Here is a 12,552-nt window from a genome sequence, read left to right on the forward strand (position 1 = left end):
TTACTACTGAACAGCAATCTTCACTGTTTGATGCACACAAAGCAAAAAAAGTGTGAAACCTGTCTGTGACTCAAATAACTTCAGCATGGTCACTATAAGATTAATTTGGCTCCCTTATCACTGTTTGGACTAAACCAGTCCCTGTCATCACAGATCTGGAGCAGGTTGTCATTAAATCCATAACATAGTGAAGCACTTGAAAATGGTTTTATAAAGTCCAGTAACATGGAGAAAAGAAGAGGTTGAGTTTCAGTGCAGAGACAAGGAGGTGAACACAGAAGTCCTTGAGAATCTTTCAAGGCATCCTTAATCACAATAGTGAAGTACTCTTCACTCTATTATTGATAATTTTATACTTTATAACAATTTCCATCATTAGAACTTCACAGGTTTTCAGACCATCCTTTGAACATTTGCTAAAAAGGGCTTTGACTTTTCTTTTAACTACATTTTTGTGCTGGTTTGCTTAACTTGTAATTTGCATGTCAAATTGTAATAATGAAAATCATCTAACGAGCTTGAGATGAGACTTGGAAGGTACATTCTGAACTTTCTTAGAAAGAAAATACAAACTTCTTTTAGAAATCTCCTGCCCCTCAAGGCACTGTATGTTTACTCCTGATAAACCGAGGTACGTATATCTGTAGTAACATAGCTACATATGACAGCCTCTATCCTGTTTAAGATAACTCCCTTTCTGTAAACACTGTCTGAAGAAAACCACTGATTCCTGTTCATGGTCTCTGACAGTTTGAAACAAGGGCTCAAACCCCATTAAAAGCAGCAAATTCAGAGTAGGGACACATTCCCTAGGTAATGGCATTTGCTGATGTGTCATTGTGGTATATTTCATCTAAGCACTTCTAGTGCTTCTTTCTCACAACTTTGGGAGTAAAGAGATGGATCTGTGTCTTGCAAAGCAAACTCTATTACACAAACATAGCACATGGCAGTCATGTAACCACCAAACAATTAGTAACAGAAGTAGAAAATCCCTCTCCATTACAAAATCATCTGTGACTTCAAATCACCAAGCCCATCATGATTGTAATACATATTCGGAGAAACACTTCTACTTCCAGTAACCATTTCCAACATCTCTCTTAGACAACAACTTACCTTTGGAATACCAAGATTAGCCTGTGAAGAAACTGAATATTATCAACATATTTTCATGGAATCAGAGTCATTAAAATATAGATCGGATTATTAATGGTCAGATAAAAGATAAATCAGAGTTTTAGCTGATCCTTTACAAAAACTATTGCTCATCTTGTTCCATAATCATATGCTTTCTAGTTTAAATGTATCTTGTGCTCTTAGTCTGTAATCTATTCAATATCCTGCATAAAGAACAATCTTTCGGAAGGCAAAGAATTCACCATGTGGTAAATTCCAAAGTTACCATGAACTTTAGTCCAACTTACCTTTTCAACACACAGTTGAAAGAAAGAAATACACAGTCAGTCTTCTTTACAGGTCCTTTTTGTTTCACCTGTGCCACACTGTGGCAACTGTGGAAAGAGTTCGATCTTTCTAACACAACTCTATTAATCTCTGTGTGGTTTTGGTTCATATGTTAGAACTCTGAACGGAAATCTGCTCTCGCTTACAGCTAATATGGTAATTGCGGTTTTCCTAATCTCACTACATGGAAGTTTTCTGCCACCATTAATTAAGGAAAGAAAATATTTAAAGATAGGGAAAGCAAAGCTATTGTCTGAGTTGTTCCAGAATCCACTTGTTTCTTCTGAAATGACACAGTATCTTGCCTTTTTTAATTCTAAAAGAAAGATAGCATGCACCCCTACACTCTTCCAACCTGATTTCATGTTTCTTCAGTTAAATTTAGATCAGTCTAATCTAATTCAAAAATCTAGCCATCAACTGAAGTTCTAGCTTCTTCATCATTTTTTGGACTATAAAATGTCAATGATGTATTTACATTCAAGTTGTTTATGTTACTTATTTATATTTCTCATCATGACCATCCTACATTGTCAATATAATTTTCTTTCTCACCAATCCCATCAAAATTTCCTTCTTTGGCTTGCATCCAGCTTTTTACTTCTCGTCAATCATTTTGGCTGGTTTTGGTATTTCTGTATTTAGTTTTTTGTTCTCCCTATTTCTTCCTCTTTCTTTGTTCAGCTTTTCTAGATTTCTCTTATTCCCATCTCTTGTTGTCTTTATAATTTCTCTTCAACATTATATTTTGTAATACTCCTCACTTCCTTCCCCTTTGATCATTTCTGTTTCCATTTGACCTCACTCTCATCTGCTTCCATTATCCCCTTGCCAGATGCAGCCCTCCTCTCACACTATGAGGTGTCAGTGGCTGATATCCATCCCACACTGACCAGCATCCATCAATGTTTTTATCACTTGGTCACCTTTGTCAAAACAATCAGGGAAGACAGAGCCCTCCTAAAGGCCTTCTACAGGGTTTTTTTCCCCCCCAGGGGCAAATAGGGCTCAGGGATTAAACGAGTAGCTCTGTAAACAGAGCACTTGGGAAGGGTCTGACCTCTAGTCCAAGGTATGATTGTGTTTGTAAGGTATCACAACCCATCACTTTTCTTCCACCAATGCACTCAATATTTATCTTGAAAATTAAGTGAGCCTGAAAAAAGAAAACCTGATGGGAAACTGTTTGCTGATCATGGTAAAGATTCAGATGTGATTTCTGGTGAGACTAGACATGGAATTTCTGAAGGAGGAGCACAGTCATACTCAGAGCACTTCTCTTCTGCAGCATCACTTCTTAGAACCAGCTGAGGTCATAGCAAGCCTGAGTTCCAGAAAGAAGCATGAGGAGCAGTAAGTGTATCCTCTTGTGGATAATCATTGGCTTCAGAGAAGCTGGTTAAACAGATTTTATTCTCCAATTTTATTCTATTGGAGAAAATGTTGATAAAACAAAGATGTAAACTAAAAATTATCAGGAAAATTTTATGGCAAAAAAGCTAGCTTATAAAAAGCACCAAGATGCACAGCTGAGACATTATATGCTTGTTTATGTTTTATTCTCTTTTGTAGTCTGAACTTATGGATCATGCTGTTTCCTAACTTTGGGCAGAGAAAATAGGAAGTGAGTAATGCCATTCCATGGTCTAAGTTTAGACAGGAAAACGAATAGCAACTCCCATGAGACATAAGATCAGCCTTTTCCAATCAATACTTCAATTTCTCATCAAAATATTTCTGGATATCTGAAGGTATTCTGAAGGGAAAATCTGTCTTATTGAAATTAGGGGTTCTTTTACTTAAAGAAAAAAAACCTTTTCTAGATTATGTTCTATTTGGTCTGTTTCTTACTATTTCCTTTTGACTGCTTATCTTAAAAAGGTGTAAGAACTACTTCTGGTGAAAACATCTCCCCAGGTTACACCAGAAGTAATGAATCTTCACAGTGATGAACAAAATGATACAATGGTTGCACTGCCAAGGGCCAATTGAATGAAGATGCCAGGCACTTGTAATCTCACCTACCTTATCAACCCACAGGAAACTGTTTTATTGACCAGAAAATATGTTTGTTCCCGAAATCCCAAGAAAGAATGTGTAGCATAAGCCACAGTCCCTCATTTAAGTGCTCAAGATCATATTCTTGCTAAAGTGGATCTAAATTTTTCAAATTAAGTATAACACCTCAAAGAAGACAAAACATTGCAAAATATTGCCAAATAGCTGCTGCTTGCTGAAGTCAATGGTCTACTGCAAGAAAGTTCTGCTGAATTGTCTGCCAGTGTTTGACTAATTTAAATTCAGCTGTAGCCAACAAGTGAATTGCCATGTCGGAAATGTTGCACACAAGAGACAAAGATACAGGAAGAGTTAAGTATGCAGTTGCTGACATAGTTTCTATGTTTTTGATCCTATAGTCAGACCATACCCACTGTGGTAACATATTTTTATTGCTTGACTCAATCACTCACTCAGTTTCATGCCTCATTGAAATAACTAACAAAGCAGTTTCTCAGAGCCTGTCATCACTCTGTACTCCCAAGCATTTACATTTTAATCTCAATATGTTGGATTCAGTGACCTGATTTCTTTTTAGACCTCTACTTTCTTCATATGACTGGTTTTTACAAGAGACCTATGCCATGGAATGCCCCAATCCCATCTCTACAGTAGTGGGCTTCATGGCCTGACTAAGAGCTAAAAGATAGTTCAAAAGTGGTTTATCTACCTAATGGTGCAACTGGATGTGCAGTATGGCAGACAAACTGGAGGTGCTGGCTTGCCACTTCAATGACTCCCTCATTTTACATCTATACCACAGAGCAGGCCGTAACCACTAACCACACCAATGATCTGAGGCTACCCAGAGAGAAATTGTCACAAGAGGTTGCTCTGAAGAAGGAAAATCTCCTTCCAGGTCTGCAGGACCAGAGGAATTACTGCTCCCATAGAGTCATCACTGAGATGTTACTTATGCAGGTTGGTATTGGAAGGAAGTTGTGTCCTAATCATACATCCTCTCTATGGTCAGATATAAATCAGTGAGATAATCAAGCACATTTAAATATTTTTGCTTTCAACAAGTTTTAAATGTTTCAGGCACTTAACTGTCACGGCAGAAGAGTTGTATCACGGATCCTTTAGAGCATTCAGCATTATCATTTATTTCTGTGGGGATTAGGAGGGAAAGGAAATGCACAGAGCTGTGTTGTGCCAAGCAGATGGCAGGGAAAGTAGCTGCTGACACAGGATCCTCTGCTGTGCACAGTCTACACATCTGTCTGAATTTGTATTGCATCGGATAGGTAACCTTTCACTTCCCTTCTAAGAGTGGGCAGCTGCTGCTATCATTTGATCTCTATGTCTTTATGCAGGCAATCACTGGTGGTTAGGGCTTTGATAACACTGATTTTTCCACTGTGATTTCAGAGGTATTAAAAAAAAAACACAGCCAAAAAAAGAACAAAAACAAAACCAAAAACAAAACAACAACAACAACAAAAAAAACCACCAAAGAAGTGATGGGAGGCACATTACTGAATATTTCCTCACAGGAACAACATACTGCCAACTGCAGTTGATTAATTATTTTGTGCTCCACAGAGAATACATGTGGTTACATCCATTCCTGGGGGATGATGGGTTTGTTTCCTTAAATATAATCTAGCCGGTACAAAGACAGGAACTTGTTAATGCCATGAGGCAGGTATTTTAGAGAAGCAGCACAGCTTCCCATGTCTGACAGACCCAATGCCAGACACTCCAAGACACATGCATTGCTTGTCAAGGCCAAGTCTATCAGCAATGGTGGCAGAGCCTCTGGGGTAACATATTTAAGAAGGGAGGAGGGGGAGGGGAACCTTTATAAGAGCAAAGACAGATAAAGAAGAGAAGAATAAGAATATATGAAAGAATATACCAGCTCTAGAGATGCCCAGGCAAAGCAATCAGTGAGTGGTTTCTCTCTGTCCTTATCTCATGAGCCTCTCATTATATCTACACTCCCCTGTCCTTGAGGAGGGGAGTGATATAAATACTTCAGTGGGCACCTACCTGGCATCCAGCCAGGGTAAACCTGCCAACCAGCACTGAAGTTCAAATCACTGCCAGAATCCCTCACCCACCTCCACCAAAACATTGCCACACAAACCGAATATAACCTGGAAAACCAGGAATTTGTTTATGGCTCTTAGCCTTGTCAAGGAAACTTCTTCATCTGCAGCAAGTCTCTCAGGATATCTTCCTTACCCAGTGCAAAGCTATGCCAGACAGTTCAGATGGCAGATGCAGTACAGCCCCCAAAGGATCTATTCATCTTTCTCCAACTTAGATTATTTTTGATGCCTGCCCAGGCACCTTGCTCATCTTTTCATGGCATTGTCCCTGCTTGTTGCAGAGGGATTTGACTAAATGACCTTTGAAGGCCCCTTCAAACCAAACTATTCCATGATTTTAGAATTACATGATTGCACTGTGCAGCACAAACATGTTCTTTACTGAGGGGAAAGGTGTATGTATTTGTGAGGACACACTTGAGAAAGCTGGCAACCCATGGTCCTTTCTTCCCAGGATGTTTTGGTTGCCTCCATCACCGAGGTTTTGAAATGTGAACTAATATTAACCATGTCCTGCTTCACTGCATCTTCCTCCCACTTTGTTGGCTAGGCCTGACAAGCATCTAAATTTGAACTTGTCCATCACTCATCCCCAGTGGGCTCTCACTACTCTGAAGCTTTAGTGCCTGCTCCAGGAATCACCACCTAAATGCTAACTGGGACACCCTCACCAGGATCTGCTGCTGCTCCCCATTCCTGCTCTCTGTGGTCCTACACAAATTCTTGGCTCTATCTGCTTCCTCCTACAAAGGTGACCATCTGACAGATATGTTTCTTTCTCTTGCCCCCAAAATATTCTTTCTGTCCATGTTCAACTGATGTCACCAGTCTGCATTTAGAGTGAGGATCACAACTCAGCTGGTAATATTTGGGACAGCAGTCTCGTTCCTTCATTACTTCTCAGGCACAATATTCCTTTTCCTATTTTTAAGCTCAGTTTCTTCCAAAACATTTCTGACCATTGCTACCTGAAATGCTGAAGCGAGACCTGGCCCAGCTAGTCATTTCCTTCTACCTTCTGTCAGTTGTGGGAGTAGAGGTGCTGCTCCTCTGCACTTTTTATCCATTTGTCTCAAGCATAGCTGCTCCCTGTTCAATCCAGAGAGCCAGGACTAAGTGTCCACAAGAACCATTTACGAGATTACCTTAGTATCAAATATACAAAACCAGAATCCAAAAATGTATGTTGACTCCTCAAAGCAGTGTTGATTACATGAGGTCTGTGTGATCTGTTCCTTGACTTCTCTATATTAGTGTGAAAGCACAGGGTCAACACACCCACAGCTAACCACAGCACTGCATTTAACACTACAGCACCTCCTGTGAGGCCCAGGGTGGTTTTCAGTCTGTATTAGAGTACATAGCATCCAATTCACAGAAAACCTTTGAAACTGTTGTCAACCACAGCTTTTTCATGGGCCTCTTGCCAGCCTGCTCTTCCAGGAAGGAACTCTTCTCTCCCTATACCACTCCAATGCTCTGAACTTCAAACTAGAGTCTGAAGCACAGCCCCTGCACGAGGACACTTGAGCACATGTCTGGGATGCCCAATTCTGCCTCACAGCCCCTCCTGAAAGTTTAACCTCTCAGTCTGCCTGGTTCTGGCATCTCTTCTCACTACACAATAGCTTTAACATACCAAAAGTGCAACTTCCATTGTTGAACTCTTTAGGAATTTGTACAGTGTTCCTAAGGGGAAAACCAAATCTGCTTGATTTGAAGGCAATCCAAGGGTTTTCTTCCAGGTCCCTGGAAGAGCAGCAAATACATTAGTGGGGCCTCCTACCCACATGCAAAGCAACGTTGAATTCACATCGGGGGCCTGTTGCCTCTTTCTTCCCTCTGTAAGGCTCAGATCAATACCAGGGTAGGTTTTGTTTCCTTCTGAGCAATAGCATTGCCATCTCCTCAGACCCAAATCAGTCACAGGATTTTTTGAGCAACCATCTTGTGAGTACCTGTGCTGTGCTTAGAGTGGCACAGTTCCCAGTTTGACAGGCTTCATGACTAATGAAAGCAGAGGGCTTTTCTGAGATCAGAGGTTTCCACCTTTTTACAGACCATCAAACTACTGCGAAGGAAGAACAGCTCAACTTCTTGCTAGGACCAGAGTGCAAATCTGGAAGTGAAAAATGCTCTGCACCACACAGCTGGAGTGTGCCTCACCATACTCCACCAGGACTTCAGTACTGGTCCCACACTGCCCATTCCAAACCCAAATATAGAGCAGAGGATCCTCAACTGCCCTTCATCCATCCCCCTCCTTTCTGCGCCTGAGACTAGATCTAATTTGTCCTTGTGTAGTTTTATCTATATGCGCAGTTTTCTGCAGGTAGAGGTTAAAACTAGCCCATAAAACACATCAGTGTCCCTGAATTTATTCACTTCAGTAGGTTTAACATATTAAATTCCACTCCCCAGGGCAACCTTGTGCGCAGAGAAGACGCTGCTCCTTCCCAGACAAATGGTCAGCGGGGGCTGTCCTCTCAGCACCTTGCACTGGTGGGTAATACCTGTGTCAAAGTGGCAAAAGTTCTATTTTCCCCAAAGTGTTGGCAAATTCTACACCCCATGAGACTTTTCTGCACTTCCACATCTTGAGATGGAGCCTTAAATTCTATTAAATATCATATTAACTAAAAATAAAGCACAGTTCACTAACAGTCATTCCAAGTAACTGTGTGCCCCAGGCTTGTAACTAACAACAGACTGCTGTCGTTTTAGATGAAACCCTCAGGTTAAGAACAAAAACCAGGAGAGAAAAGGGGCAGCCACTCTCAAGAAAGAAATCTGTCTTCAGCTATATGATTAGCTCGTCATGGCTCAGCTTCTGCTCTCCTATACTGTTGGAACAAAGGAGGAACAAAATAAGCTCCAAGCAATTAGGTTTGCTTGATTTGAATGATCTCTGTTATGTTCCTGCCTGTTGAAAGTTTGTTTCAATTCCCTTCCCCAATCCCTCAAGGACAAGAGGATCAAGTAAATATAAAATAATTCATAAGCAGAATTTGACTCTACCATACAGAAAAAACCCCCACCAAACCCTGCAACAAAAAAACCCCAGGTAATCTGTTTAAAAAACCAGTAGTGACAAGAAAATATATAGATGCTATTTATTGTCAAAGACAACTGGACAGTGTTCAGTTTGCTTCCCATGATGAACAGATCCTTTTATTATACAACAGCATGAGTCAGGATGCATATCTTTTTTAAAATTCTAACTACATTGAAAAATGAGTAAATGAAAAAGGCTGTTCTGCAAGATTTCCTGTACTGTGGTGCACGGGCAAGTGGCCTACATTTGTGACCCCATTTTTCTTTCAGGTCTGTAGCTGTACTGCACAGACTTGATCCTTTGATTCGAAGTCTGAAGGAGTAGGAATGGGCAATGCTGTGTCCAGACTGAGTCTTGAATGAGCTGCACTGCTCTCTAACCCACCATGCATTCTAGCTTCCACATGCTCTAAGCCTGAACCAGACCTTAAATGCTGCTCTTCAGAGACAAACAGCTTCCTCCCCCTCTGTGAATGGGACTCGAGCCGGAGCTGCTCGGCAGAGCCAGAGCCCCAGGCAGGTGGGGCTGTGGTGGGGAACGCGCTGTGCCACAAAGAGAACCTCTGCTGCTCTGCTCCCACCATCAGCATGGGACAGGAGAGTCACTGCCCCTAAAAATCATGTGTTTTACAGGTTACATGGCTTGTACTTCTAGAGCTGTAGTGTTCCGAGTTGTTTCTGTGACAAAAAAAACAGCAGGGCAGAGCTGCAAGACCATGTAGTCTATATGAGCTGCTACGGCCGTGCATCTGCTAGTCTTTTCTCAACAAATGGATTTTCTAGCTCATTCCCTACAACACCAGGCTGCAGCCTAAACTAAGTTTGGCTGGAGCCAAAACTAAATTCCTTCTGAATTTTTGTTTACAAATGGGATTATGACCTCCTGGTTCAAAACCAAAGTGCTCCTCATAGTTAATCTCTAAAGTCATGCAGTTATTTCTTCAGACTTTTAGATTTTTTAAACTCAATCCTTGCACCTGCTTCTTCCTGTTCTAAACTGCCCAACTTGGTATCTGCTTCACCATCAAGAATGTCCACATGCCCCAGGAAAGGGAGCACAGCCGCAGTCAACCCCAGAGCAAAAGGGGGTTTCCTGCACCAAGCCACAGTTCTTGTGTGGCTGCCAGGACTCCTACTGAGTCAATCAATTTTATATAACTTGCTCTCTGCTACCACCCATTGCTTTCTCAGCTTCATTGTTCTTTGGGCTATTCTCAATTCATGCGTACGTGCTTGATTTAATTTTATTTGTACAAACTGGAATGACTTGGGTTCTTTCAAAGTGGTACTTGGCACTGATTTCTGCATATATATTTTTGTGGCTCTCTGGGCTCCTTTGCATTTTTCCACAGTTTACCTTATTACATTTTGATATTTAGTGCAGAAGAGCTCCTATGCATTAACATCACACTAGTGTATCCTAATCTCACTTAGGCTATAATCTCACTATAACAGTATAATGTATACATATTATACTATACACATATATATATATATATATATATATATATATATATATATATATATATACACATATTTAGTGTAATAGTATAATGCATATTAATATAATATAGTATAATAGTGTATATATAGTATATAGTATATATACTATACTACATATACTACATATATACTAGTATATATACAATATACTATATAGTCTATATATAGAGAGACTATAATAGTATATATATATATGCACTAAATAATATATATATTATTTTATATATAGTATACTAGTGTATATTAATCGTGAAAGTATTCATTAATTTTAATTTCTCTTTCATGGAGGAAGACCATGAGAAATTGTCCTCTTTTTCTCTGAGATCATCAGCACTTCCCCATATCTGTAATCGCACCTAAAGAGATCTGCTCTGCCCAAGCCTGCTCAAAATTAAAACTTTCTTGTACAGTTAACAGTTTCTGTTTAGGTGCCTAATTTCAAATTTCACTAGGATTTAATTAACTTTAGTCTACTGACTGAATGTAACTGACAAACACCAGGTTTGCAGTGCCAAAGTAAGCAATAGCTGGTGTACGTGTGTGTTGCTTTTAAATAACAGAGCCTATAACATAAATCTACAATTAATTCCATAAGAATTATTTTACATTTCATATTTCTCCCATTAATGTGTTAAATTATGAAGTTTAAGTGTACGTAATTCTCACCTCCAGGATTGCTTTAGTCTCTGAAACCCAGAATTTACATTTTGTGTTTGGAATGCTTTGAACTACTTATCTTTCAATTTTACCAGTTTCCTTTTAATGAACACAGCATAGACCTCTTACTTTGCAGTTCAAGTAACTGGAGAAAACTGGTGTTAGTAAAGATGTCAGCCACTTAACAGCATAAAGGTGCTTTTTTAATAAAGGTTGCCAGAATAATTTTGTAAAACCCAGTCTCTGTCAAATATTTACAGGTAGCCAAGTATCTCATTGATTTCAAGGAAATTTATGCCTCTAGACTTTGCCTAAATTCATTCGTAATTTATCCACAAGCCAGTATTACTTAGACAGTTTTATAAATGTTTTATTCATGTTTAGAAAGAACTGGAAAGAATTTTCAGGGAGAGCAGACTGTGCCGTGAGGGGCAGGCACAGCCAAACACACTGCTGAGCAGCAGCCTGTTTGCCCACAGCTGCCCCCTTCCCTCTCTTGCCCGTGCTTGTTCCTCCAAATCACCACCCCCCCCCTTTCTCCCCTCTTGGTTCTGGCTCTAAACATCCCAGAATAGGATTTATGCGCCCCTCAAACAGTCTTCTCCAACATCCCATCAGCCCGTGTCTCTGTAGGTCACTAAGCCCATGAGGTGACCCAGGGGCTTGCCTGGGGACGCCTCTCCTGGGACGAATGACCCAGGAAAGAGACAGGGCAAGGGGTTTCAGCTTCAAGAGCTGCAGTTCAGTATCGGGCTTCCCCTTGCTCCTCTGTGCTGGTAAGAGCTGAGCCTTATTCCCCAGCCCAGCGCTCACCGAGGTGAAAAGCGGGTGGGCTGCACCGCCAGCTCCTTTCACAGGGCGTTTCCCAGCCGTGATTCAGCTCCCGGCTGGCAGCACTCCCCGAGCAGGAGGCTTGTTTGCCGCTGCAGGTTTTGAGGGCTTGCTGATGAGGCTCCAGCGTGCTGAGCCTCACAGCCCCACACCTCAGGAGAGGAGCTGCTGGATCACAGCAGCCCCCAGCAGAGGCAGCTGCACCTGCACAAGTTACCTCTTTCCTCTGGCCTGCTTTCCATTTGTGGAGCTGAGCTTTTAATCACACAACCTAACACAAACTACCAGAATTACCTGTCTGAAACATGATGGGAACCTCAATTTCAAAGCAAGTCTGCCACAATCACCTAAGCCAAAAATGCATCTAGAAACACTGCTCTGCCACGTGCCAGCCTTTTCCTAATAGTTCCCCTGGTAGCATGGCCTGAAGGACACCTGTCAGCCAAAACAAACCATGTTGTGAGCACACGGTGGAAACTTTTCCATTCAGAGAAAAAAAAAAAAAAAAAAAAAAAAAAAAGCTGAAGAATTTTCTTGCTATGAAAGTGCACGTGAGACTTATAGGGGAAGGAGGCAAATGACCTGATTTTACAACATTCTATCCGTTGTGGTTTCCCCATAGCAGAGAGCAATTGAAACAAAATACTTAAAGCTCTTAAGAAACTGAAAAACAACTTCTAGAAATCTTACACTTTTTTTTTTTTTTTAAAACTTAGATCCAAGTGTAAGGATCAGCTGCCAGTTATTCACACAGCACACTATCCAATTATTTTAATTAATTTTAGTTAATTTAATTATCCAAGTCCATGTTTCCTGAAAGATTTCTTCAAGGACGTAAGATTTAAATCCTTACAGTAGAGTCAATGCTAAATTACTGTACTTGCAATCATTGGCTTTTCTCCATGGAACAGTTAGCATGAACATA

The sequence above is a fragment of the Sylvia atricapilla genome, chromosome 3 (assembly GCF_009819655.1).
Source record: "Sylvia atricapilla isolate bSylAtr1 chromosome 3, bSylAtr1.pri, whole genome shotgun sequence".
In the NCBI taxonomy this organism is placed as follows: Eukaryota; Metazoa; Chordata; class Aves; order Passeriformes; family Sylviidae; genus Sylvia; species Sylvia atricapilla.